Source organism: Carcharhinus amblyrhynchos, chromosome 3 (assembly GCF_965287045.1).
Source record: "Carcharhinus amblyrhynchos chromosome 3, sCarAmb.v2.hapA, whole genome shotgun sequence".
Classification (NCBI taxonomy): domain Eukaryota; kingdom Metazoa; phylum Chordata; class Chondrichthyes; order Carcharhiniformes; family Carcharhinidae; genus Carcharhinus; species Carcharhinus amblyrhynchos.
In genome coordinates, this window is record NC_137326.1 from 86575868 (window position 1) to 86602975 (window position 27108).

The window sequence follows — 27108 nt, forward strand, 5'->3', positions numbered from 1 at the left end:
TGTAAGTGATCTGTTTGTTTCTTATCTTCATTTTGGAATGCATCCTTCCACTTGCAAAAGCAGTTTTCTCTGTCTCTATTCAAACTGCAACATGTTTGGTCAGTTGAAAGTCGAAACATCATATTTTCAGAAAGCGAAGAAACATTGTTTAGTAACTAAAGAGCATAAAATTATGAGGGGTCTCAACAGAGTGGATATATAGATTCCTATCTCTTGACTGAGGAGTCCAGAACAGGGAAGCATAGACTTTGAGTAAGAAGTAGGAGTTTATGAGAGTTTGAAGGGATACCTTTTCACTGAGAGGGTGGTGGTGATGTGGAACCTGCTGCCTGGAAAGGTGTTGGAAGCAAAAATACTTTTAACACTTATAAAATATTTGGATATAAGCTCGAAGTTTGCAAGGTTACAGACCAAATTTTTATGATTCTATGAATCTTCACATTCTAATATTAACAATGTAATTCATAATTATTTATTCTTGAAAAACATGGTTGTATGTATAATTAAAAAATACCAATTTACTTGCATTTGGAAGACAATTCTGTATTTTAATTTCAGTTACAATTCAGCATACAAGTAATGAGTAATTAGAAAATAGGGCAAAATGCAAATTAATTAGTTATTTTCATTGTTGCCAATGGCATTCTATCTAATTTACAGCTTTGCACAGACTTTTGCCCAGAGGTGACACTGACAGCAGCTTAGTGGTAATAAAACAGAGGCATCGTGCCAGCATTTTCTGACTTTTGCTGAAACACTGTAAGCCTTCCAAAACTAAAGACTTCAATCCTAACAAGACTCAGTCTCAGTAAAAATAATGCTTTTGTCCAGAAATTTTAACCATTTGGGTTTTGCTCAGGATCATTGAGTAGTCCTGTTGGATCTCAGGAAAAAGTCATGGTTATTTTAATGCTGGGGCAGTGAATTGCAAGGCTGGCAAAGTACTAAAGTGCTATGACGACACCCATAGGTACAATTTTTTTATCTGAAGCACTTAAGACTATAGTCATTTGGCCTCTGGCACACCAGATAGTGATTAGCTTTATTGCTAATACCAATTGCAAGATTAAAAATGTTTGTAAAATACAGCTGAGACTAATTGCTGTGCTAAGCAATGGGTTTCTTCTCCATAATTCATTTCTTTTTTCTTCTCGGATCATACAATGATACAGCAGAATAGAGGGTCAATCTGCCTATTGTACTTGTGATGTGGAGATGCCGGCATTGGACTGGGGTAAACACAGTAAGAAGTCTCACAACACCAGGTTAAAGTCCATCAGGTTTATTTGGTAGTAAACGCCATTAGCTTTCAGAATGCTGTTCCTTCATCAGGTGAGTGGAGATCAGAATTCTCCACTCACCTGATGAAGGAACAGCGTTCTGAAAGCTAATGGCGTTTCCTACCAAATAAACCTGTTGGACTTTAAGCTGGTGTTGTGAGACTTCTTACTGAATTGTACTTGTGCCAGTTCTTTGGTACAGCTATCTGATCAGTTCCATTCCCCTGCTCTCTCCCTGTGAACCTATATTCCCCCCCCCACCACCTTCAAGTATTCATCCAATTCCCTTTGGAATATTATGATTGAATCTGCTTGTATAACACTTTCGGCACACATTACAGATTACAGAAACTCATCATGTAAAAAAATCTTCCACATGTCACCTCTGGTCCTTTAGTCATTGCCATGAAATTGTCTCTTCTGGGCTTATAGGAACAAAGGAATGTAAAGAATAGAAGCAGCAGTAGGCCATTCTACATCTCAAGACTGTTTCAACACTCAGTCAAATCATGACTGATCTGCTAACTAACATCGTTTACTCACACTATCCAGATTATTCCTCTATGTCTTTACTATCAGGAAAAATATCAATTTCTGTCTTGGAAATATTCAATGACTGAATCTCTGGGACCCTTTCGGCTACAGAATTCCAAAGATTCACCACGCTCTGAGTGAAGACATTTCTCCTGATCTAAATTCTTGAGAATATAGGCTCAGTCTCCTCAATTTCTCCTCATAAAATCACCCTGCCATCTCAGGAAGTTTTCCAGTGAACTTTTGTCACACTTCCTCTCTGGCAAGTATATCCTTTCTTGGCTACAGAGCCAAAAACTGAACCCAGTAATTTAGATAGAATCTCATCAGGCTCAATGCAATTGCAGAAAGACATCTTTGCTTATGTATTCAAATCTTTTTGCAATAAAGTCCAACATACAATTTGTCTTCCTGCACATGCATGTGAGCTTTCAATAGTTCATGAACAAGGGCACCAAGCTCCCTTTGGACATTAACACCAATTTCTCACCATTTAAAAAATACTCTGCAATTTTCTATTTTTCCTACCATAATGGATAACTTCTCATTTTTCAAAATTTAAAAAATGGAAGAAGGAAAATTTGACAACAATTCACCTTTAATGTGGACATCTGGTTTTTGAAAGTGTGGGCTTTGCTGCCAAAGATTTGGCATACTTTTCAGATGGCACACTGGCGGCCAGGTTTCCCAGGACTTGGTAAACCTGACAGCGGAGCAGAAGAGGGAATGCCTGGATCAAATGGGCAAGTGCATTTATTGCACTGCTTGGAAATCAGGGAGAACAGGACTGCTCCCCGTGTTCCACATATTAACCTGGATTGAACCACCTCCTGAACACAGAATCCCCACCCATCTCTACTGTATGGTCTCTCTAGAGCACATTGCTCAAGTAGTAATCTGGAAAATTTCATGGTTTGACTTTCTTGAGAGATAATGTTAGCCAAAAGCCTTTCCCAGGATTTAGTTCAACAGCTGATCTCTATTTTCTATGGATAGGTTTCAAGTCAAATCTCCATTTCAGCTACTTTGGAAGTTTTTACAGTCTTTTTTCCCTCTGTAATAAAATAGTAGAAATTAACCAAAACTTCTGCAGCAGTTCAGCAGCATGTTCCAAACCCATATCTATATCACCTCAAAGGATAAGGGCAGCAAACTGAAGGGAAAATCATCACTTGTGCATTGCCCTCCAAGCCACACATTGCCTTGACTTAGAAATATATCACTGTTCCTTCACTGTCGCTGGATCAAAATCCAGGAACTCCCTACCTAACAGCACTCGGGGTGCACTTACAGCATATGAACTGCAATAGCTCAAGAAGGCACTGTAGCACAGTGGATAATAATGGGGATAGGGCTTGTTGCGATTGTTGTCAGTGCAGTCTTGATGGGCCAAATGACTTCCTTCTGCACTGTCGGGATTCTATGATCCTGTGATCCCATGAAGGCAGCTCATTATCCCTTTCTCAAGGATAGTTAGGGATGAGCAACACACATTTGCCAGTGGAAAGTAGAAGAGCCTCCTCCTGTGAGATAACTGTATCAAGTATATGTTTGATACACTCTTAGTTCATAACATATCCTAAGAGCATGCCAGACATATGCTTGATATAGTTGTTATGTCACAGGGGAGGAGGCTCATCTACTTTATATATCCTGTATCCAATTTCCCGTTTTTCTCCCATTTGAGTATACCACTCCCAAATGCTTTGTTAACAAGTCCATATTTTGAAGCTACTCATGAAGAGTGACATAGAAGAGATATTAGTCTAATTTCTTAAAACAGATCAAAGAGCTAGAATTCTTTGAAGCTGCCTCCACTCCATTAATTAAAAAACAAAGAACAGTAGAGCATAGAAACAGATCCTTCAGTCCACCAAGCATGCGCCAACACATGACATCTTTCAAAACTAAAGACCTTTCACCTCTGCACAGTCTGGAACTTTCTATTCCCTACTATTCATTTATCTGTCAAGATGTCCTTTAGATGTTGCTATTGTATCTGCTTCTACCACCTCCAGGCATTTACCACCCTCTGTGTAAGAAACCTGCCTCTCACATGTCCTTTAAACTTTCCCCCTTTTACCATAAACCAATGTCCCCTAGTAACTGACATTTTTATCCTGGGAAAAAAGACTCTGACTATCAATTCTATCCATACCTCTCAGAATTGTGTAAACTTCTATCAGGTCACCATTCAGACTCTGACATTCAAGTGATAACAACCCAGTGCCTGAACTGGTATGGCACTGATTCATGCATGCAAATATGGCACTGATTCATGCATGCAAACAAGGCTCTCACAGCACTTCCAGCAAAGTTACCGTGGTGGAGAGGGAGCAGCTCTGAGAAACCTTTGGGCCAGCAGTCTCCAAAGTCCAATGGGATCAGCACTGGAATCACCACTTGCAGTTGTGACTGCAAGACAAAGTTCCACTAGTTGTCTTAAGATACATTCTTCCCACAGGGCCAGATTTCTACATGCTTCATCATGTATTCACATTCACCACATTCCCTAGACAATGCCGAACAAATCAAATCAATTCAATGTCATTCCATTGGGTTTTATTCGCGAATAGCTTTAGATTACCTTTACATTCCACAATTATTGATTTTTGGTGCTTAATTAGGACTTGATTTACAAATCTATTTCAATCAACTTTATAATATGACCCATATGTTTCTATGTTTTATTCTTTGCTACTAATATTGGTGCAATTTTGTATTCATAGTAAAGTACGGAGAGAAGTGTTCCAACTGTTCCCTCTCATCTGACCACGTTTATGTGATTTGGCAGTTGTGGGTAACTTGGTTCAAATGGCTGATTAGAGAAATAGGAGATAGATGGGGAAGAAAAATTGCATTTATTTAGTGTGTTATCACATCTTGAGAATATCCAAAAATTCTTCACAGCCAATTTTGGAATGGAGTTACTGTTGATACGTAGGAGAAAGCAGAAGACAATTTGTACGGGACAAAAATTCACAAACAAGATCAATAATCAATTAAGTTGATTTTAGCAGTGTTGGTTAAGTAAGAAACATTGACCAGGACACCAGCAGAACTCTTTGTTCTCCTTCAAATGTTATCACAGAATTGCTTATGTCCCACAATGCAGCATGTCCTCAGTACCATACTTGAAGTGTCAGCCTAGACATAAAAGGGAGTCAAGAAATGAGAGTGATACCAAGGCAGCCAAGATGCCATTCATGTTGTGAACTCGTGATAGTTTCCTCCAAATAGAACTTAATGAAAAATTTGAAAATTGATCTTAACTTAGTTTGGGAGCCAGGGACTGAAAAAGTGGCAAACTATCCCAACCTCAGGAGTATGAGACTTGGGAAATTTTAACTCCAAGACCTAAAATTACAGCATATTCACAGCATAGAACAAGGCCATTTGACCCATCATGCCCATGTTGATTTGCTGCGAGAACAACTCACCTAAACTCATTCCATTGCCTTTTACCTGTAACCCTGCAAATTGTTTACTGTTCAGATAATTATCTAATTCTGTTTTGAACTCCTTGATTGAATCTGACACAATGATACCCTCAAATAGATTCCAGATCTTAGTCACTTGCTGTCTATGAAAGCTTCTCCTCATGTTGCCATTCCTTCTTTTATCAATCACCTTAAATCAGTACCCTCTGCTTCTCGATATTTCCACCTCTATCAGATCTCTTAATCTTCTCTTCTCCAAGAAGAATACCTCCAGCATCTCCATTAATCTACGTAACTCCCTGGAATCATTCTTATGAATCATTTCTGAACTTGCTCTAACACATTCACATTCTCCTTGAAGTTGGCACTCAGCACTGAATGCAATACTCCAGTTTAATTGGAACCAGTATTTTATACAGGTACATCATAACTTTCTTGCTTTTGTACTCTATGCATGCTTATTTATAAAGCCAATCCAGATTCTGCATACCTTATTAACTGCTTTCTTAATCTGGTCTGTCACTTTCAATGATTATCTACACATCTATCCCCAGTTCACTCTTCTTCTGCACCCTCTCCAGAATTGTATGTTTTAAACTTATATTGCCTCTCCACATTCTTCCTATCAAAACTAATCACTTCATGTTTCTCTACATTATATTTCATCTCCCACATATCCACTCATTCCATCAGCCTGTCCATACCCATTTGAAGTTTAATACTATACTCACAATATTTCTAACTTTCTCATCATTTGCAAACTTGTGCCTGATATATCCAAGTTTAAGTCAGTAAAATATGTCAAGAAAAGCAGGTGTTCTAATACCAACTCATGGGGAATGCCAAACCTTCCTCATGTCCACATCCATTCACCACAGTGTTTCCTATCACTCAACTAATTTTGCTACTGTCTCTTTTATTCCCTGGGCTCTATGCTGACAAGTTATGTGAGATCTTATCAAATGACTTTTGGAAGTTAATGTGCACCACTTCATCCACATTACCCTCATCAACCCTCTCTTTTACTTCACCTAAAAATTAAAACAAGTTGTTGAAGCCCAATTTGCTCTAACAAATCGTGTTGCCTTTCCTTAATTAATCTACATTTGTCCTACTGATTGTTCATTTTTTGTTTTCAAATTATTGATTCGAAAAGCATTTAAACTGACTGGTCTGCAGTTTCTAGCTTTGTTCTTACATTATTTTTTGAACTTGTATTGAACACTTATAATTATGCAGACTTCTGGAGCCATCCCTGAATCCAAGGAGAATTGGAAGATTGTTGCCAATGCCTCCACAATATCCACCCTTACTTCCCTCAATTTCTTTGAATGCATCCCCTTTAGTACTGGTGCCATCTCAGCTTATCTAATGCGTCATCAACATAGCCTCAGTCAAACTCAGGACACTGGTGTGCAATGCAAACTCATGTGGATGATCAGCATACAATATGATCCATGATTTCACAAGGAATGTCACAATCAGATAATTGGGGTAATTAAGCACTGGTCCCACAGCTTGCACCACTGTGGAGTAACCCAGCAGTAGTTTGCAAAGCATTTGTCACAATTCTTTTGGGATGGTGCATCCTGAGTCACTGTGCCGTTATGAGGGCACAGCCCTCGATACCAGCTACATGGCAAACAGCTAAGAAAGAGAAGACAAGGGCAGTGAAGGCAAGAGGCAACTAACACCCCCCTTTTCTATCTTGGTTCTTCGTGATTGCTGAACGTGATCTCAATTCCCCAATCAACAATAGAATCACATCTTACTTTCCCTCAGTTACTGAACATCACGGTCTCTGCTTGGCGACAATTCTGAAATAAATGCCAACACAAGATAAACATTCCAAACTAACAACATCAAATAAGCCATACTACAAAAGCCAACTCATTGCCATTGCAAATTCCCAATAGTGTCTGCCTCTGACTGCCTTTACATGACCAAATGCTTCTAAGCAATGATTGCAGCATGGCTGGCTGCAGATTGCTGAGTTTCTGTGGATGAAACAGCAAATGATATTGCAGGACATCCTTAGGCAGCTCTGACCTGAAGCAGCCTGGCTTTGAACTATAAGATTCTGGCAGGGGCAGCAGCAGTTACGCCTGGCATGCTGATGGGCATTGGCAAGGACATTGATGGAGTGGCAGCGTGAGAGCAACACCACTGTAATCCTGAGAGAGAAACATAGAGTCATGCTTCACAAACTCAGTACCTTAGCCACAAGGCAACCTTAGAGCAATCTGGTGGAAGACAGATTGCTGCACTGCAGTGCAACCCTACAAACCCCTGTGAGGACCGATATCCATGGTCCTGAGGGCAGCACTCAATGCCAGCTTGGGAACATTTGGATCTTTTTATGAAGCTGGAGTTTTTCCTCTTTCCAGATTTCTCTTACTTTTCAGTCCTCTGATCTAACATTATTATTACAGCATTCCAAATTTGCTGATGACCCCACCATAGTGGGTCGGGTTTCAAACAACAACGAGATAAGAGTACAGGAATGAGATAGAAAATCTGATGAACTGGTGTGGCAACAATAATCTCTCCCTCAATGTCAACAGAACAGAGGAGATTGTCATCGACTTCAGGAAGCGTAGAGGAGAACATGTGTCTGTCTACATCAATGGGGATGAAGTAGAACGGGTCAAGAGCTTCAAGTTTTTAGGAGTCCAGATCATCAAAAACTTGTCCTATTCTCCCATGCAGATACTATAGTTGAGAAAGCCCAGCAACGCCTCTACTTTCTCAGAAGACTAAGGAAATTTGGCATGTCAGCTATGACTCTCACCAACTTTTACAGATGCACCATAGACAGTGTTCTTTCTGGTTGTTTCACAGCTTGGTATGACTCCTGTTTTCCCCAGACCACAAGAAACTATAAAAGATTATGAATGCAGCTCAATCCATCATGCAAACCAACCTCCCATCCATTGACTCTGGCATACTTCCCACTACCTCGGAAAAGCAGCCAGCATAATTAAGGACCCCACACGCCCTAGACATTCTCTCTTCCACCTTCTTCCCTTGGGAAAAAGATTCAACCGACTCAAGAACAGCTTCTTCCCTGCTGCCATCAGATTTTTGAATGGACCTACTTTGCATTAAGTTGATCTTTCTCTACACCCTAGTTGTGACTGTAACAGTACATTCTGCACTCTCTCATTTCCTTCTCTGTGAACAGTATGTTTTGTTTGTATAGCGCGCAAGAAACAATACTTTTCACTGTATGTTAATACATGTGACAATAATAAATCAAATCAAAATTAAAATGTATGCTTTTGTTGTTAACCCTTTGCTCAACAATGGTGAACACATCTCCTACAGCAGGTGAAGACAATCAGCAGTGCCTGTCCCCACCAAATAGAAACATAGAAACATAGAAAATAGAAGCAGGAGTAGGTCATTCATCATTCGAGACTGTTCCACCATTCATTCTGATCATGGCTGATCATCAAATTCAATACCCCATATCCCTTGATCCCTCTAGTCCCAAGAGCTATACCTAATTTCTTCTTGAAATCAAAATGCTTTGGCTTCAATTACTTTCTGTAGTAGTGAATTCTATTAAATATGTCTGACTGCAGTTAGATTTCTCATAGTCCTGCACAAGAGAGGGAAGTAAATGTGTGGTGTGATTGTCATGGCAAGTAGCTGACAGTGTATACAAGCTGTGCGAGCTGGATGTGAGGCCTGCAGCAGCGCCACGTGTGAGATGGTGAGGTGAAACTATGTGTGCCATGCTTTATAGAAAATGTTGTTTGCTGGTTGAAGGGAAGGGGTGGTTGGTGAATTGACTAGTGGCTGAGGCTTGTGACTCAGGTGTAAAGATGCTGTATTTAGGGCGGCACGGTGGCACAGTGGTTAGCTCTGCTGCCTCACAGCACCAGACACCTGGGTTTGATTCCCGGCTTGGATCACTGTCTGTGTGCAGTTTGCATGCTCTCCCCATTTTTGTGTGGGTTTCCTCTGGGTACTCCGGTTTCCTCCCACAGTCCAAAGATGTGCAGGTTAGGTTGACTGGCCATACTAAATTTCCCCTTAGTGTCCCAGGATGTGTAGGTTAGAGGATTAGCAGGATAAATATATGGGGTTTCGGGAATAGGGCCTGGGTGGGATGTTGTCGGTGCAGACTCAATGGGCCAAATGGCTTCCTTCTGCAGCACTCAATGATCTATGATTTAAAGACAAATTCACTGACTCTGACCAGTCCTGTGAGGCCATAGAATTTCTGGTGGCATGGCATCTGCACCCTCTGTTCTGCTGCTGTCATCGGCTGATAGCAATAACTCCTCCAGTTCCTTTCTCAGAGTTTGCCTGAAGAGCCTCCCATGGACAAAGGACATCTCTCCACCTGTTCACAACTCCTGCTCCAAGGCCTCTAGTCCAGCATCTGGGAACCTTGGAACATGCTCTCTCCTTATTGTGGCCCGAGTAAATCTTTTTGAAGGTCAGACTCTCTTCCGCAACCATTGTTAGCACCTGCTGTAGCCTTCTTAAGGGCTGCAGGTTGGCTTTATATATCACAAATGAGCTTTTACTGGTACTAGCCTCAGACAAATGTGCATTGCCTGGATTTGTACACAATAGCTACTTTAGATGAATGCATCAGCAACTTGCAGGGGGAACTGAGCAGGCAGATGATCTTAGCTGCAGATTTGAATGTAGATGCTGATACAGTTCTCTTAAAGTCTCTTGACTTATAAATCCTAATGTAAATCTTCAAAAGATATGCATGTCTTGCTAATTTGTTTTGGTGTTGGGCTGCTATTCTCATTCCTGTACTTTTTTTTTTGCCATGAAACAGAATTGCAATGTTACTATTCCTGTACTGTAACAGGATGCCCATTTAAAAATCACATGATTTTTACCTCAGAATCTCTCGTTATACTTTGGAATATAATACTCTGCTGGGCTCACTGGATCCCAGTTTGCCACAGACAAAGCTCTTCAGTGCTCAACAGAGGAAAATACTCCAAAATCCATCACGTTTGTTATGGACAAGGAGAAAGAAAGCCTGCAAAAGATAGCTTTGGTTTGGGGGAAGGCAGAATTAAAATAAGGCAGAATCTGGCCTTATTCCCTCCTTAGGGGGAAATGTAGGAGCAATAAGTTCAGTGAACCCTGAATGTCTGGTAAAGTTCAGGGCTGCAAAAAGAAGAGAACGGCTTTTACCAAGTTCAAAGGAAGAATTCAACTGCAGCCCTAGAGGAAATATAAGAAGTGCAAGAGGAAACTTGAGAAAGCAGTTAAAGAGCAAAAAAGGGGCATGAGAAAGGACTTGTGAACAGGTTTAATGGGAATTCTAAGGCATTTTATAAACACATTAAAGGAAAGAGTTTAACCAGAGAAAATGTTAGAGACAAAAGGGGCAATATTTGTGTGAAGGCGCAGGATATTGGAAAGTGTTAAATGAATGCTTTTCTTCAGTCTTCACTCAGGAAAAGGAGAAGATTGGTTCTGAATTCAGGAAAAGGCACTGTGAAACTTGCACAATTTGGCATAGGATTTGGTGAGGTAATGAAGGCCCTGATGAGCTTAATAAAGGACAAACCTCCTGGCTCAGATGTATTGCATCCCATGATGCTGTAGGGGGCAAGACAGAAAATCTGATACAATTTTTCAACTCCTCTCTAGCCACGAGGGAAGGGCCAGAGGACTTGAGATGGCTAATCTCATTCCACTTTTCAAGAAAGAACCAGAAACTTACAGACCAATAAGTCTCATGTCAGTAATAGGGAAACTATTGAAGAATATTCTGAAGGAGAAAATGAATATCCACTTGGAAAGGTATGGGTTAATTAGGGATCATAGAATCACAGAATGCTGTAGATGGAGGCCATTTGGCCCATCAAACCTACACTGACAACAATCCCACCCAGGCCCTATCCCTGTACCTCCATGTTTTCACCCTGTTAGTCCCCCTGACACGAAGGGAGAATTTAGCATGGCCAATCAACTTAACCTTCACATTCTTGGTGTGTGGGAGGAAACCCACACAGGCATGGGAAGAATGTGCAAACTCTACACAGACAGTGAAGTGACCCAAGGTTGGAATTGAATCCAGGTCCCTAGCACTGCCAGGCAGCAATGCTAACCACTGTCCCACCCTGCCATTCTAATCAGCATGGCTTTGACAGAGAGGGTTAATGCCTAACAAATTTGTTAGAATTTTTCTGAAATGTGATCAAGTGTGTAGGAGAGGGAATTTCCGTTGATGGAGTTTATATGAAGTTTAGCAAAACTTTTCACAATGTCCTACATGGGAGACTAATTGAGAAGGTTAAATCAGAGGGAATCCAGGGAAACTTGGTGAAATGGATCAGAAATTAGCTTAGTGATATGACCTTAACGGTGGTGATAGAAGGCCATTCCAGTGACTAGAGGCCAATGTCCAGTGGTATACTGCAAGCAACAGTACTTGAATACTTATCGTTTGTTATGTACATAAATTTTAGAAATGAAAATATGATGGGGGGGGTAGCAGGGAAATGGTAAGCAAGTTTGCAGTTAACACCAAGATTGGTAAGGAGATAATAATGAAGATGGCTGGGGATTACAGGAAGATATTAGAGAATTGGTCACTTGGGCAGAACAGTGACTGATGGTATTTACCCCTGATAAATGCAAAATGATGCACTTTGGAAGAAGAAACAAGATGATGGAGCATTTAATGAATGACAGGTCACAGGGTAGCTCAAAGAAACAGAGGGATTTTAGGGTACTTATTCAGAGATCCATGAAGGCAGCAGAGCACATGAATAGGATAGTTAAGAAAGCATATGAGGTATTTGTTTTTATCAGTTGTGATATGGAGTATAAGAGCAAAAAGGTTATGTTGGAGCAATGTAGAGCATTGGTTGGGTCACAGCTGGAGTACATTGTGCAGTTCTGGTTACCTCATTATATGAAGGATGTTATAGCATCAGAAAGGGTGCAGAGAAGGTTCGCCAGGATGTTGCCTGGGATCAAGCATTTGAGCTGTAATGAGAGACTAGATAGGCTTGGCTTGTTTTCTATAGAGCAGAGAAGGCTGACGGGGGACATGATTGAGGTGTATAAGATTATGAGGGGTATGGACAGGGTTAGTAGGAAGCAGGTGTTCCCCTTGGTTGAGGGGCTAATCACAAACGACATAGTTTTTGTGTAAGGGATAGGAGATTCAGAGGAGATTTGAGAAAAGACATTTTCACTCAAAGGATGTTGGGAATCTGGAATACACTGGCTGGGAATGTGGTGGAGGACAGAAACCTTACAACATTTAAAAATATTTGGATGAGCATTTAAAATGTCATGACATTCAAGTGTTGAAAGATGGGATTTTCTGCCTTTTGTGGTAGTTATTGTTGGTGCAGACTCAATGGACCAAATGGCCTTTTTTGCACTGTATGGATGGGATTTTCTGGCCGTGCACACCCCGAAACTGGAAAATCCTGCCTGAGGTCAATGGATCTTTCCATGGTCTGCCCCTTACCCATTACAATTCCTGTGGCGGGCGGAATGGGAAAATTCATTCCTATGATTTTATGTACATTGACTATTAGTTTTTTTAAAGCTTCTCCAAGTTGCAGGCTCCAACTGAAATATCTTGTGAAGATCTGTTGTTCCTTATTCCATGTAAGTATTTATTCCATTCTACCTAAAACAACCCTTGTTGCCTTGAGGGTACACATCATTGATTTTAGCTATTACTACGCTAATTGTCCTCAGCTCCATTTGCTATAACGAGCTTGAGGTAGTGTTGTCGGATGTTCAGCCCAATCAAAGAGTGAAACACAGCTATTATAGTGTTGAAGTCCAGAGAAAATGGGTTTCACCGAATTTATAAGCCTCAAAAAGTTAATGTACCATTGTAGCACCAAAGAATATATCGGAAATGGCAAGTAAAATTAGAGTCCATTCATCCAACAAAAAGCTGGCCTCGAAACATTGTTTCCAGAAGATACTGCCCTCATTTCATCATTTATAGATTTCGGTTACAAGGTGAAGCCAGAATTACTTCATTAAATCACCAAATTATTCACTCTCCAAGAGTCTCAGTATTGAACAAGAAAGTCAATTTTTAATGTTGTTCATTCTTTGAGGCACAAGTGACCATATTCATTGGCCGAAGTGTTTGCTAAGGTTCTCGTTGGTGACTGCTAAGTGCCGGAAAGGTTCTGCTACCAATTGAACACAATATCACATACAATTAAATTTTGGGCATGTTGCTGGCTCAGGATTTCCTCTCCTTGTGTATTTTTTTTTCTGTGTCTGACACGTGCTTGCTTGTGAAAGAGGCTGCACTGTTTTTCAATTAGTTGTGTCCAGTGCAATGATGCCTGCTGAGCTTTTCTTTGGATTCAAGATTGATATCAAAACTCTTAAGTAAAATCTTTAGTGTATCCTTGGAGTGCTTCCTTTGACCACCACGGGAAAGCATCCCAGACTCAAATTCCCCATGGAAGATACACTCAGGTAAGTGAGTGTCAGTTATTCTGGGTACATGACCAGCCCACCTCAGTTGTAACTGTCTCAGTATGGCGGGAATGCTTGGCAAGACAGCTCAGGCAAGCACCTCAATGTCAGGCATTTTGGCTTGCCACCTGATCTTCCAGAGCCTCCAGAGCTTTCTCCCGTGAAAGTGATTGAGTTTCTTTGAATGATACTGCCCAAGCCTCACATGCACAGACCACGGTGGGCAGGATGATAGATGTTATGTTTGGCAGGCAGATTTATTCTTCTCTGTTCCCAGACTGATGTTCAAAGTCTGCCAAAGGCTACACTTACTTCAGAAATTCTTGTCTGTGTCTCATCACTGAGAAAGCTCAATGACTAAGTAAGCGACCCTATCCATAGCTGATCATGGACTAAGGTTTTTGGCTTCAGATGTCATTTTCCTGAGGTAGGCTGGCACATTGCTTCAGCTTTATTTGTGTTGATCGTAAGGCCAAAGTTGTCAGACATATTGGAGTACAAGCCCATACTATATGTTACAAACCCAACTTGAAACCGGAAACTATCAAAGAGCCATGAGCAAACAGAAAATCACAAACAATATCCTTGGAGACTTTGGTCTTTACCTGGGGTTGCCAACAATTGAGCTTCTGGACAATGCAATATCTGATTTGATATCTGATAATAGAGCAGTTGGAGACTTGGTTGGAGAGATGGCAGATGGAGTTTAATCTGGACAAATATGAGGTAATGCATTTTGGAAGGTCTAATACAGATAGCAAATATACAATAAATGGCAGAACCCTTAAGAGTATTGATAGGCAAATGGATTTGGGTGTACAGGCACACAGGTCACTCAAAGTGGCAAAGCAGGTGGAGAAGGTAATCAAGATGCGTACAGCATGCTTGCCTTCATCAGCCAGGGTATTGAGTTTAAAAATTGGCAAGTCATGTTGATGCTTTATGGAAGCTTAGTTAAACTGCACTTGGGATATAGTGTTCAATTGTGGTTGCCACACTACCAGAAGGAGGTGATGGCTTTGGAGAAGGTACAGAAAAGATTTACCATGATGTTGCCTGGTATGGAGGGCATTTTAGCTATGAGGAGAGGTTGGAGAAACTTGAGCATTGGAGTGACAGAGGTTGAGGGGAGACCTGATAGAAGTCTACAAAATTATGAGAGGCATGGACAGAAGGGATATTCAGAAGCTTTTTCCCAAGGTGGAAAATTCAATTACTCGGGGGCACAGGCTTAAGGTGCGGGGGGTAAGTAAAGAGGCAGATTTTTTGCACAGAGAGTGGCGGATGCCTGGAAGTCAGTGCTGGGGGTGGTAGTGGAAGCGGATATGGTGGTGACTTTTAAGGGGCATCTTGACAAGTACATGAATGAGATGAGAATGGTGGGGTATAGTCCCCAGAAGTGTAGGGGTTTTAGTTAAGACGGGCAGCATGGTCAGTGCAGGCTTGGAGGGCCGAAAGGCCCGTTCCTTGTTCTTTGATTTTGATGCCAGGATCATCATGATGGAAGACATTGGAAACCATGGTGCAGAAAAACATGCTGAAGAGGGGTGGTGCTCACACACAGAGCTGCCCAACTCCATTAGAAGTCAGAAGACTCACCATTGTCTTGGACATGCGCAAGCATGCTATCATGGAGCTTTCAAACCATTGTGATGAATTTCTCTGGGCAACTGAATTTATCCATTATCTTCTAAAGGCTTCAGTCAAGTCAAAAAATATGGCATTAAGATCCATGTTCTGTTTGTGGCATTTCTCCTGGAGCTGACTGACTGATAGGAAAAGCTTTAGCCATTCACCCCCTGCCAACTAGAATGGAGAATTTGGAGCTCAGGCAAATCTCTGCTCGCTGCAGCAGGACTGGAGAATCACATCTGTGCACGAGTTCATAGAAACTGGCCTTATGTCAGTGATTCCTGAAGCTTTTCTAAAACCAATCTGATTCTCTGGCAGAACATTCTGGTTGAAATGTTACACCTTGTGGTTCAGAATGATTCTGATAAGGGTTCCGCTGATGATAGAGAGGGCTTATGTTCCTCTATGATTGGTAAATTCCACTTTGCTTTTGTGGGTGGACAATGGAGGCATCATTGTATTCTCATGGGATTGTTCCTTGTTCCCACGTAGACAAAGTTTCTTGACTAGGTGTCGATCTCCAATCTTGCAGGCCTCAGCAGAGATTGCATTAGCTTTTGAAACTTTTCCATGAGACAGGAATTTGATAGTTTTCATCGATAACAGTTGATGGCAACCTATAGGAGTCTGATGATTGCTTCTTTATTGATGGATGAAGGTTGATGAAGGTGTGATTAAAATGTGTTGTCCATCTTTCTAGAATTTGGTTTTCTCTGTGAGCAATATTAGCTCATTGTCACCAAGGATTGCTGGTGAGCCAAAAGACTGGGGCCCACACACAGGTTTCAGAGCAGTACACAATTTCTTCCAGTCTTAATGGTCTGCGTGTCACAGGAATACATCCAATTTTTAATACACATTAAAGTAAATGAAGCAGAAACATGAAAGAAAAAATACTGAGTCTTGAGATTGCTTTTCTCCAGATGTCACTAAACAACATATCTCCACGCGCACAACCTCTTTTGCAAGATGTAACAGCGAACCTTCTAACTCCAAATATAAAAGTCATTGATGTGACAGCTTATAATCACAACCTATAATTATGATGTATGGCTGTAATCAAGATATTGCACAGCTCCAAGGCAAATGATTGACTGAGTTATTCTGTTACAGAGAATGAAAACACTGATCACAACATATTTGTATCAAGGATCCTTTAATTTCTTCATCCGGTATAAATGCTTTTTGTTGGTCAGCAGTCAGGATGTTATTGATGCATTAGCAGAGCATGTGCCCTCGCCTCCAGCTTTGATCATTAGTTGTCAACAACATTGAAAAGCGGTGTTCTATCCCTGTGAATTCTATCCCTGTAAATTCAACACTCCTTACCTGGTTACATGCAATGCCATGGCAGCCAGGTCTAACATGCAAATTAAATGCCTTTGCATATCCCCAGGATGGATTAGCCTTCAAAGGAACATTGGCCAGAATTTTCCGACTGCTCAGGCCAGCGGGATGCGCTGGTCCTGCTGCAGTAAATGGAGATTTGCAGTCAAACTCAACAGGGATTGCTTGCTGGTCTCTCCACATGATGAGTCCTCCACCTTCTGCTGGTTGAGCCCCAGCAGTGGCAGGTTAAAGCTCTAAGGAAGGTAGTAATTACTCACTTAAGGGCCACAATTGGCGCCTAAATGATAAGGCGGTCTGGGAGCCTTCTCACACTCAATGTAACTGAGGCAAGTAAGGAAGTCACAGGTCCTCATCCTGCATTCTGCTACCTGATCAATAGGAACTGCCCACTCCTCTACTGTGGAACTTGACCCTGGAGGAGAAATACCATTAAACTCCACTGCAATATTTGTGGTCCAAGTTGAAGACTTCAGTTACATTTTTGTTAGCTGCTCGTTAACATTGCTCCTTCTCTATATGGTCCAAAGGAGCTGGTTTGGTCACACGCTTTGCTGTATCAACTCTGAGTAGTAGTGCAGCTCCTGTGTCCTAACATAGAAACAAAGGGCAGGAGTAGGCCATTCAGCCCCACATCCTTGCTCCTTCATTTAACAAGATCATGGCTGATTTGGTAGTTACCTCAAATCTGCATCCCTTAACCTTGGCTGACTGAGAATCTATCTGTCTCCGCCTTAAAAATATTTGAAGACTGTGCCTCCAACCATCTGTTGAATAAGAAAGTTTCAAAGATTTGCAATGCTCAGAGAAAAAAAAACACCTTATCTCTGTTTAAATGGGCAACCCTTTATACTTAAAATAGTCACCCGTGCCTAGTTCTAGATTCTCCCACAAAATGAAGCATCTTTTCCATATCCACCCTGCCAAGACTCCTCAAGATCTCATATGTTTCAATCAAGTCACCTCTTACTCTTCTAAACTCCAGCTGGTACAAGCTTAGCCTGTCCAACCCTCTCCTCATAAAACAACCCACTCATTCCAGATATTAGCCTGGCAAATCTTCTCTGAACTGTTTCCAAAGTATTTACATCATTCCTTTAATAAGGTGCCTTGTATTGTATACAGTACTCCAGATCTGGTCTCACTAGTTCCCTGTACAATTAAAGGATAACCTCTCTACTTTTTATTCAATCACCCTCGCAATAAATGATAACACTCTATTACTTGACGTGCCCGTGACACCCAAATCCCTCTGCAATCTCTCACCATTTAGAAAATACGCCTTTCTTCTTCCTGCCGATGACAATTTCACATTTTCCCACATTATACTCCACTTGCCAGATCTTCAATTGTCCTAATGAGAAATTGTGTTTCCTCATGTCAGCAGGACAATGCATTCTAGTGAAGATCAAGAAGCCGCAAGGAACTGAAGATGGTGCCAACAATTTCTACTGAAATTTTTATGGGTCTCTGAACTGTACATAAGTGAGCATTGACAGAATCAAGTTAATTTGGTGAAGGACATGAGTGAACTAATTATTTAAAATAAAACAAACTGGCAGCTTTTGTTATTTTTTTCCTTCAGTGACAGCTCTAATATGATGAAATTGAATTTCATAATTCGGTCAACAGTAGAACTGACCTCATCCAATCCAGCAACCATTAGTCCAGCAGGGGACTGTATACTGTACATCAATCCTGCATTTCAAAACCAGCAGCTCTTAATCAATTTCATATTCCACTATGCTGTTGGGAAGCAAGTTCTACCATACTACTCATTTTCTGTTGTGCGGCTTCAAAATTGTACCCGTTGTTCAACTTAGTGGGCCAAATTTTTCTGAGGCTCTGCATCACATTGGCCCATCAGCATGGCAGGCAGCTTACTGAAAATTATAGATCGATTGCCTGTAATTTTCTGATGACTTGTTTGCTGCATGGCACATGCCTATAAAAATTTCTGTCCACGAAAGTAAAATCCAATTTGAAGCAAATGATTTATCTGTGCACTATGGAATTTTATACAAGCTAAATACTAGTAAGATTGATGAAGTCTTAACAACAAAAAACAAATTCAAATTTCACTGACGTTTATCGATATATTTTTGGGGAGTAGAACCCTTAGATCAGAAAGTCTGTTTTTTGATGGCATTGCATGAATATTAAACTAATAGCTAGTTTGCTTATAATTAACCAGGGAAGGACAATTGTCTCCCAATTACTGACTAATGTTCTGTACTTAATTGGAAAAGTTATAGAAAACTAATCCTCGTTCTGGGTTTTCTAATGATTTAGATATTGAAACCCATAATGGTTTGAATCAAGTTATTACATGATACAAGTTATATTTAACGACTGCCGCATTTAAAATTTTTACATTGCTGTATATACAATTCCATGGAAATTTAAAATGTAATTACTAAAATATATTTTACAATGAAAACAAGTAAAAAAGTAATTGCATTTTTATCCACCACAATATGTTTTGAGTAAAATAACATTAATTTTTTTTATTCAGATATTCAGAAATTGCTTATGAGTAACAAAGCTTTAGAGTAACGGAAGTGAAAACACAAATGGTTTGTTTACAATCCTGGATTCCTACATGCATGCATCACTTGCAATGTCACCTATGCAGTTTGCCCTCTGAAACCCCCCAGTGGGAATTTCTCTTTTTTTCCCCACCATATGATTAGTGAACTCTCAGGCTATTACAAGGAAGAGAATCTATTTTTCATCAAATGCATTAAAAAAAAGCAATAGCATAGTAGCAGCCTGATTTACATTTTGGTTAATATTTCCGCAAATTTCACCAAGCTGTAACAGTTAAAATTACCAGCTGACTGGATTTCGTGACTTAAATTGTAACCTCGCATTTATAGTTTTGTCACAGGATAATATTTCATGTTTGTGAGTATCAAAGCATATGTAACTGACCATTAATAAATGTCTGAAATAGAGTTCCTTGATTGTCATCAAAGGGCTGACTTTAATATTTTCTAGTGACTAAAAGGGCCATACGTCACCACACCATTTACATCCAGCTCCATTTTCCATTAACTTCACCTCCAAACTCTTTAATTCCACCAAGCAACATCACCATGAAGGGTATCAGCTGCAGTCAGTCCCATTCAGAGACTAATTTACCAAACATACAGCAGAAAGATTTCCAAATTCATGGAATTTATGGATTCTTTCAGATTCCATTACTAACCTCATCCCTTTTCACAGACAAGCAGTTGAGGTGCAAGTTGCTTGAGGCATTGTTAATCACTGAGCTAGAAAAAGGGAATTAGCACAGCTGGCGCTTCATGATCACTGCCAGCTACGCTTGATATTTGAATTACATGTTACACTCTAGCTAAATGTCTAATGTTTTAATGGATCCCTCAGGTGAAATGCAACAATTTCATAAAGTTAATATAATGCATGCAACAGTAATGTTTATGTATATCTATACTAACATATGCATGTGTGTAATATAAAACCAGAATACGATATCCTCATAAACAAGATAGATGTGTTGGAAAGAGATAGCTTCATAGAATATGGAAAGCACATTTCAACTTAATGTCCTGATAAATCAGTTTTTCTTTTCTTCCAAGCAAACATCGGCCCACGTTTTGTCACGCAGGGAACAAGATCACACAGCTTCAGCAGCTTTTGCAATATTTGGGGGAATGAGAGGATATCTATCAAACAACCATAAAGCAAGCTTTACAATAAACCTTAAAGCTGTTCTAAAATCTGTGGTAGAGTTGATAGCTGCAATCTTTGCCAAGTAGCACCGGTCTGAACCATTCTCAGTTGCCTCTTAATACTGCATACTTGATTGGTCTGCATCCAATCTTCATGGAGATGGAGGATTGAACATAAGAAATAGGAGCAGGAGTAGGCATCTAGCCCCTTGAGCCTGCCCCGCCATTCAATAAGATCATGGCTGATCTGAAGTGGATCAGTTCCACTTTCCCGCTTTCTCCCCATAACCCTTAATTGCCTTGCCTACTGAAAACCTATCTACCCATGTCTTAAATATATTTAGCGAGGTAGCCTCCACCACTTCAATGGGCAGAGAATTCCAGAGATTCACCACCCTTTGAGTGAAGAAGTTCCTCCTCAACTCTGTTCTAAACTGCACCCCCCCTTATCTTGAGGCTGTGCCCTCTAGTCCTGCTGTCCTTTCTGAATTGGGATAATCTCAAATGAAATTAGTAGGTAAGAGCTTAGAATTGAAGCTTCTGTGTGAACACATTGCTTGAGTTGGAGATATAGGTACGATGAAAACTTCAATTTTTACATTGACTGCCTGAAGGTCCCAATTGTTGTTTTACGATCACAGTCATTGCAAACTTATATTTTTTGTGTTTCTATCAAAAAGGCAGTAAAACTATTGTTATGCCTAGAATAGAACCATTGAGGCTATTATTTTCTTTCACTAACAAAATGAAGTTAAACAAAGTCTAGCTGTGAGGTATTGAGAAGAAGAACAGCAAATGAAACAAAATTACTACATTTCTTATATTACAATCATCAACATTGCTATAACTTTCTTTTCAAGATTGCTAAAAAATTGGCCTCCAAGTGGAAAAGGGTTTGGAATAACAATCTAGCAAGTCATCCTTGAACATCAGGAATTTTGTGTCAACTTTGTAATACAGAGATTCTCAACATCACACGAATGAATAGGCATGCACAATCATGAGATAGCAACTGCCAGAGCATTTATCTTCTCTTTGTTTTATTAATGTAAGATTGACTTTTTTATGAGAGCCTAATCAGGTCATCATTTGGGGACCGTGATTTCTTGCTTTCTTGAAAGCAGAGCTCAAAAATGCTCTAAAGATTCTGAGCTTTTAGAACTTGTCAAAGAGATGATGATATAACAGTAATGCCATTGGACTAGTCATCCAGAGACTCACCCGATTGCTGTGGGGTCATGGATTCAAATCCTATTCTTCATGTGCTCAGGTTCCCTCCCACAGTCCAAAGATGTGCAGGTTAGTTGGACTGGCCCTGCTAAATTGCCCTATACACTCCAAGGATGTGTAGGTTAGGTGGGTTAGCCATGGTAAATATATGAGGATGGGATGGGTGGGTGGGTCTTGGTGAAATATATCTTCAGAATATTCTGACAAAATTGCCAGTTTCAAAGAAGATCCAACATTACACTTGCAGGAGAATGCAAGACAGTTAATTAACCCAGTAGGTAAGTACAAGTGCAAGCCAAATAGAAGGTCAGTGTGGACAAAGTGGAGAAAGATAGATGGCCCTATTTTACCATTTTTATTCGAAGTGCTGAGCAGAATTCAATCTCTGAGTATTTCAGATCCGACTTTTAGACCCATTCTCATGTGCCCCCATTCACACTTTGCCTGCAAAAAATAACAGCAAGTATGAATCGCACTGCAGAAGCCTGTGGGCGGGGCTTAATGCACCCAAAACCCTGCAGCTCTGATCGGCACCTCCAATTGCGCATGTGTAGAAAAAAAAGGCGAGAATAACACTCCCCTACTACATCCATCCCAGGCTGGATAATGCCTCCCCTGGCCCCCACAAATATTGTCCACCCTCCACCCAACAATACTGACGCCCTTATCCCCCCATACCCCTGCCACCCAAACCGATTGCGGCCCCCTCGCCCCCTTCCCCTCATCAATCATAGGCAGAGTGGCAGCATACCTCCCCTTCCTCCTCACTCATCTCAGGCAGAGAGGCAGCATACCTCCCCTTCCCTCTCACGCGGATTGGCCTTGTTAAATTGTCCCTTAGTATTCTAAGATGTGTTGGTGGGGGTTTGAGACTGGCCTGGGAATTGTCATGGTGGCCCCAAATAGGCCATGGTGATGTCGGGGGTGGCAGCACTGTGGAGGTCTTGAGGTCTTGGGCTGGCCAGTGATCGAGCAAAACAGGGAGACTGATAGATTGGGACCACTGCACATGTGCAGAGTTCCAGAGCTGTCAAACTCCGGCACGGATCGGCCCCACCTCCGGGTTTTAAATGATACTCATGTTTGTGGCCTCTGCAGTGCACACAGTATGGAGATTCGAATCTGAAGTTACACCGAGAAAACAACAATGATCTAGACCAGTTTTCTTGCCAATTCAGCACTTATCGCCACCACTACCCCCCCATGACTTCTTGGGTGGCACAGTGGTTCGCACTGCTGTCTCACAGCACCAAGGGCTCAGGTTTAATTCTGGCCTTGGGTGACTGTCTGTGTGGAGTTTGCATGTTCTCCGCTTGTCTACAAGAGTTTCCTCCGTGTACTCCAGTTTCCTCACACAATCCAAAGATGTGCAGGTTACGCGGATTGGCCTTGTTAAATTGTCCCTTAGTATTCTAAGGTGTGTTGGTGAGGGGTTGCAGGGATCGGTTAAACAGTGGTTTGATGCTGAATAAGTGCAGACTCAGTGGGTTGAGTGGCCTCCTTCTGCACTGTAGAGATTCTATGATTTGAATCTACGATTCTATGGCAACTCATGGAATATAAATTCAATTAATAAAAATGGACTTAAAGCTCGTCCCAGTGATGGCAACTACGACTAATATTACTGATTGTTGTCTTCACTAATGTCTTTTGAATCTGCCCTTCTTAAACATTCAGCTTACCTGTGACCCCAGGCCCACAGCAATGCTATTGACACTTAACTGCCGTATGTCTTAGGAAGCCACTTAATTCAAGGACAATTAGGGATGGGCAACAAATGCTGGCCTTAACAGCAATGCCTACATCCCTTGAAAGAATAAAGAAGAAAAGTTATTCTGGACTCTAGCAATATGCTCTGCCTGATGTACAATATCCCTCCACTTCTTCCTCCCTGCATTTAAAGGAATATTTCAGAATACACCGAATGTACACATTCCAATGAGAAAGAAAAAGCCCTTCAGTAGTGGTTAACCATAAAAGTTAAAGGCAGCATTACATTTAAAGAAAAAGCATACATTTGTACAAAGACAAGGGGTAGGTCAGACGATTGGACATAATATAAATAACATCAAAGAACGACAAAAACATTGATAAGGAAGGAAAGAGCAAAGTGCAAGTGAAAGTTAGCCCAGTAATATAAAGAAGGACAGTAATAGCTTCTATAGATATTTAAATAAAGCCAGTTAGCAAATTGAGCATTGGTTCCATAGAAAGTGCATCTAGGGATTTGGTGGTCAAAAGTCGGGCTATGGTGGGTGAATTGAACAAGTATTTTGCATCAGTCTTCACTATAGTGGACACAAGTGATATCCCAGAAATAGCTGTAATTAGGAAATGGAACATTGCAATCACCAGGGGTGTAGCATTGAACAAATTATTGAGTCTGCGGGATGCTAAATCCTCTGATCTAGGTGGACTTCATCTTAAGCTCTTTAAGGTAATAGCTAATGAGACAGCTGAAGCATTGGTTTTAACTTGCCAAAATTCCTTGGATTTAGGGAAAATTTCATTAGATTGGAAGATAGCAAATGTAACTTCTTTATTCAAAACTGCAGAGAGACAGCAAGTAAGAAATTTTAGGCCAGTTAGCCTAACATCTATCACAGGGAAAATGTCGGAAGCCACTATTAAAGATGTAATAACAGGGCACTGAGAAAAATTCAAGGCAATCAGGTGGAATCAATATGATTTTGTGAAAGGGAAATCTTCTTAATCAACTTATTGGAATTCTTTAAAGGAGTCACATGTGGTGTAGATAAAGGGGAACTGGTCGATATACTAAGATTTCCAGAAGGCATTTGATAAGGTGCCTCATCAAAGGTTATTGCCAAAAATAAAAGCTCATGGTGGAGGGGGGTAACGTATTGGCATAGATTTAAGATTGGCTAGCTAGCAGGAAAACAGAAAGAGGGGGTTGAGCTATGAGGAGAGGCTGAATAAACTAGGCTTGTACTCGTTAGAGTTTAGAAGAATGAGGGGAGATCTCATTGAGACGTATAAGATGATGAATGGGATGGATAGGATAGAGGTGGAGAGACTCTTCCCGCTCAAAAAAGACAGTAGGACTAGGGGGCACAGCCTCAAGATAAAGGGGAGGCGGTTTAGAACGGAGTTGAGGAGGAACTTCTTCACTCAAAGGGTGGTGAATCTCTGGAATTCTCTGCCCGTTGAAGTGATGGAGGCTGCCTCGCTAAATATTTTTAAGAAGCGGGTTGATGGGTTCTTGATAAAAGAGGGGATTAAGGGTTATGGGGAGAGGGCGGGAAAGTGGAACTGAGCCACGACAGATCAGCCATGATCTTATTGAATGGCGGGGCAGGCTCGAAGGGCTAGATGGCCTACTCCTGCTCCTATTTCTTATGTTCTTATGTTCTTATGTTCTTTCGCGTTAGCTGTGACATGATGAATGGTGTACCATGGGGATCAGTGTTGGGCCTCAAGGTGTTTCATGCCACTTCACCAGCAAGGGGCCAGTAAGATCGGAAACTCACCGGCATGAATTGCACTCTCCAGATTTTGAGCATGCACTGCGATTCCCACAGATGGAGATTGCTCAAAATCGCCCCTGATACCCTTACTCTGCCTCTGCTGATTCTCAGTAAATAGTCTCACAACACCAGGTTAAAGTCCAACAGGTTTATTTGGAAACAACGCCACTAGCCTTCGGGGCTCTGCCCCTTCTGCTGATGCTGTCAGATTTTCCAGCGTTTTTTAATCAACATTCATGTTGTTTTACAGAATACACAGATGCATATTTCATGCATGTGCTCCAGCAAAGCGTTGAAGAGAAATAAGAAAAGTGCAAAGCTATATGTTCTTGTAATTTCATCTCAGTGGTGCTATCGTTACCTAATGATAAGTATTTATCTAAAACATTTTAGAACTCAATCAGCCTGTTTTACTTATAATTTGCGTGTCGCTAGCTGTATCCTTGGTGGTCCATGACTTCTTAGCTCTGTGCAACTTGGATAATTATAGCTGTTCTGGCAACAAATCCTTTTAAGGACTGGAATAATCTATGTCAAGCAAGCTGTCTGGTGCAAGAAAACCTTGAGACCATTGAAACAAATAAAAATAACTTAAAATAAAAATGTACTTTCAAAACTGCAGTTGACTAGTAACTGCTGCGCTATTTATGATATTTGCAGATTATTCAATGCATGTTACAAAGATATTGAATGAGGATATCTAAGAGAACATTGCTGTACCATGACACATAAAACAATCTAAACTATGTCTTGAGATTTGATTGTGTTACCCTACAGCACAATACATTATCTGAAGCTCTGGTGATTGCAGTTTGTCTGGTCTAACAGTATCTGTCAAGAAAGCCTTATCTAGATGGCAGTGGTGATCCAATACGGTACTTTTATCATCAGTGATGACCAAATGCATGATCTGTCAGGCATTACCTTGAAGGAGACTTATGGTGATTATCTCTTTAAGGACAACACAGCAAAGTAAGGTCTGTGTAACCCACTGGGTCTTTAAAAGGCTGCTGCTGTCTGTGGACCCGATTTTATCATTGCGTTGCACCCATTTTTGGGCACAAAAAGTTGATAAATTCGGGCATGAGGCGATTAGCGTGATCCATGCCTACACAGATGCCCACTTTACCAAGGCCCGAAAATGGCCGTGATCCAAACTGCACCCAAAATGGGTGCAATGGCAATTTAAATGCACTTACATGCACTTAAATTGAATTAATGGGCTGCCTGCCCAACTTTACCAACATTTTTCCCTTCATCATCGCGTTCGTCCGTCCAGATTCAGCGCAAAACAGACGTGCTCAGCAAAGGTCTGTTTCAGGCGCCCCAGCTTCTGAAGAGGTAAGTTCAGAGTTTCTAATGGCTCTCTAACTCAGATCGGTTGGTGGTGGTGGGGGGGGGGGAAGGTGGTGAGCCAGATCATTCTCTGGTGGAGGGGGGGGAGACAGAGGGAGGCCAGATCATTGTCTGGTGAGAGGTGGGTAGTGGAGGGAGGCAGGCCAGATTACTCGCTGGTGGAGTGAAGGGAGGAGAGTGGCCTGATCATTCTCTGGTGGGCGGGGGTGGGGGGAGGGAGATGGATCTCTGATGGGGGAGCGGGTGTGACCACTGCCAGTCTGAAGGCGATCGCTGGGGGGCAAGGGGGGCAGTGGACCACAATTGGTCTGGAAAGTTATATTGTGGGGGTGGGGCAATGTCTGTGGGGGCCTTCACTCCTGGGCCATTTAATCAGTTTTTTTGCGGCCAAGGAGTGATGTGACAGCGGCGGGTTATTCAAGTTTTTTTTCCTCACTGTGCATGCGCAGTTCAAAGCTCTGATAGGAGCTGCAGCATTTCCAGTGTGATAAGCCCCACCACAGTGCGGTTCAGACTCACAATTTTTTTTTCCAGACTAAGTGCGTATGGGGGTGCCTGAGACCAGGTTTCCAAGTTGGATCTGAATTGCGCCCAGATTCAGCACTTAGAATGAAAATGGTAAAATCAGGCCCAGTATATCTTTTCACCT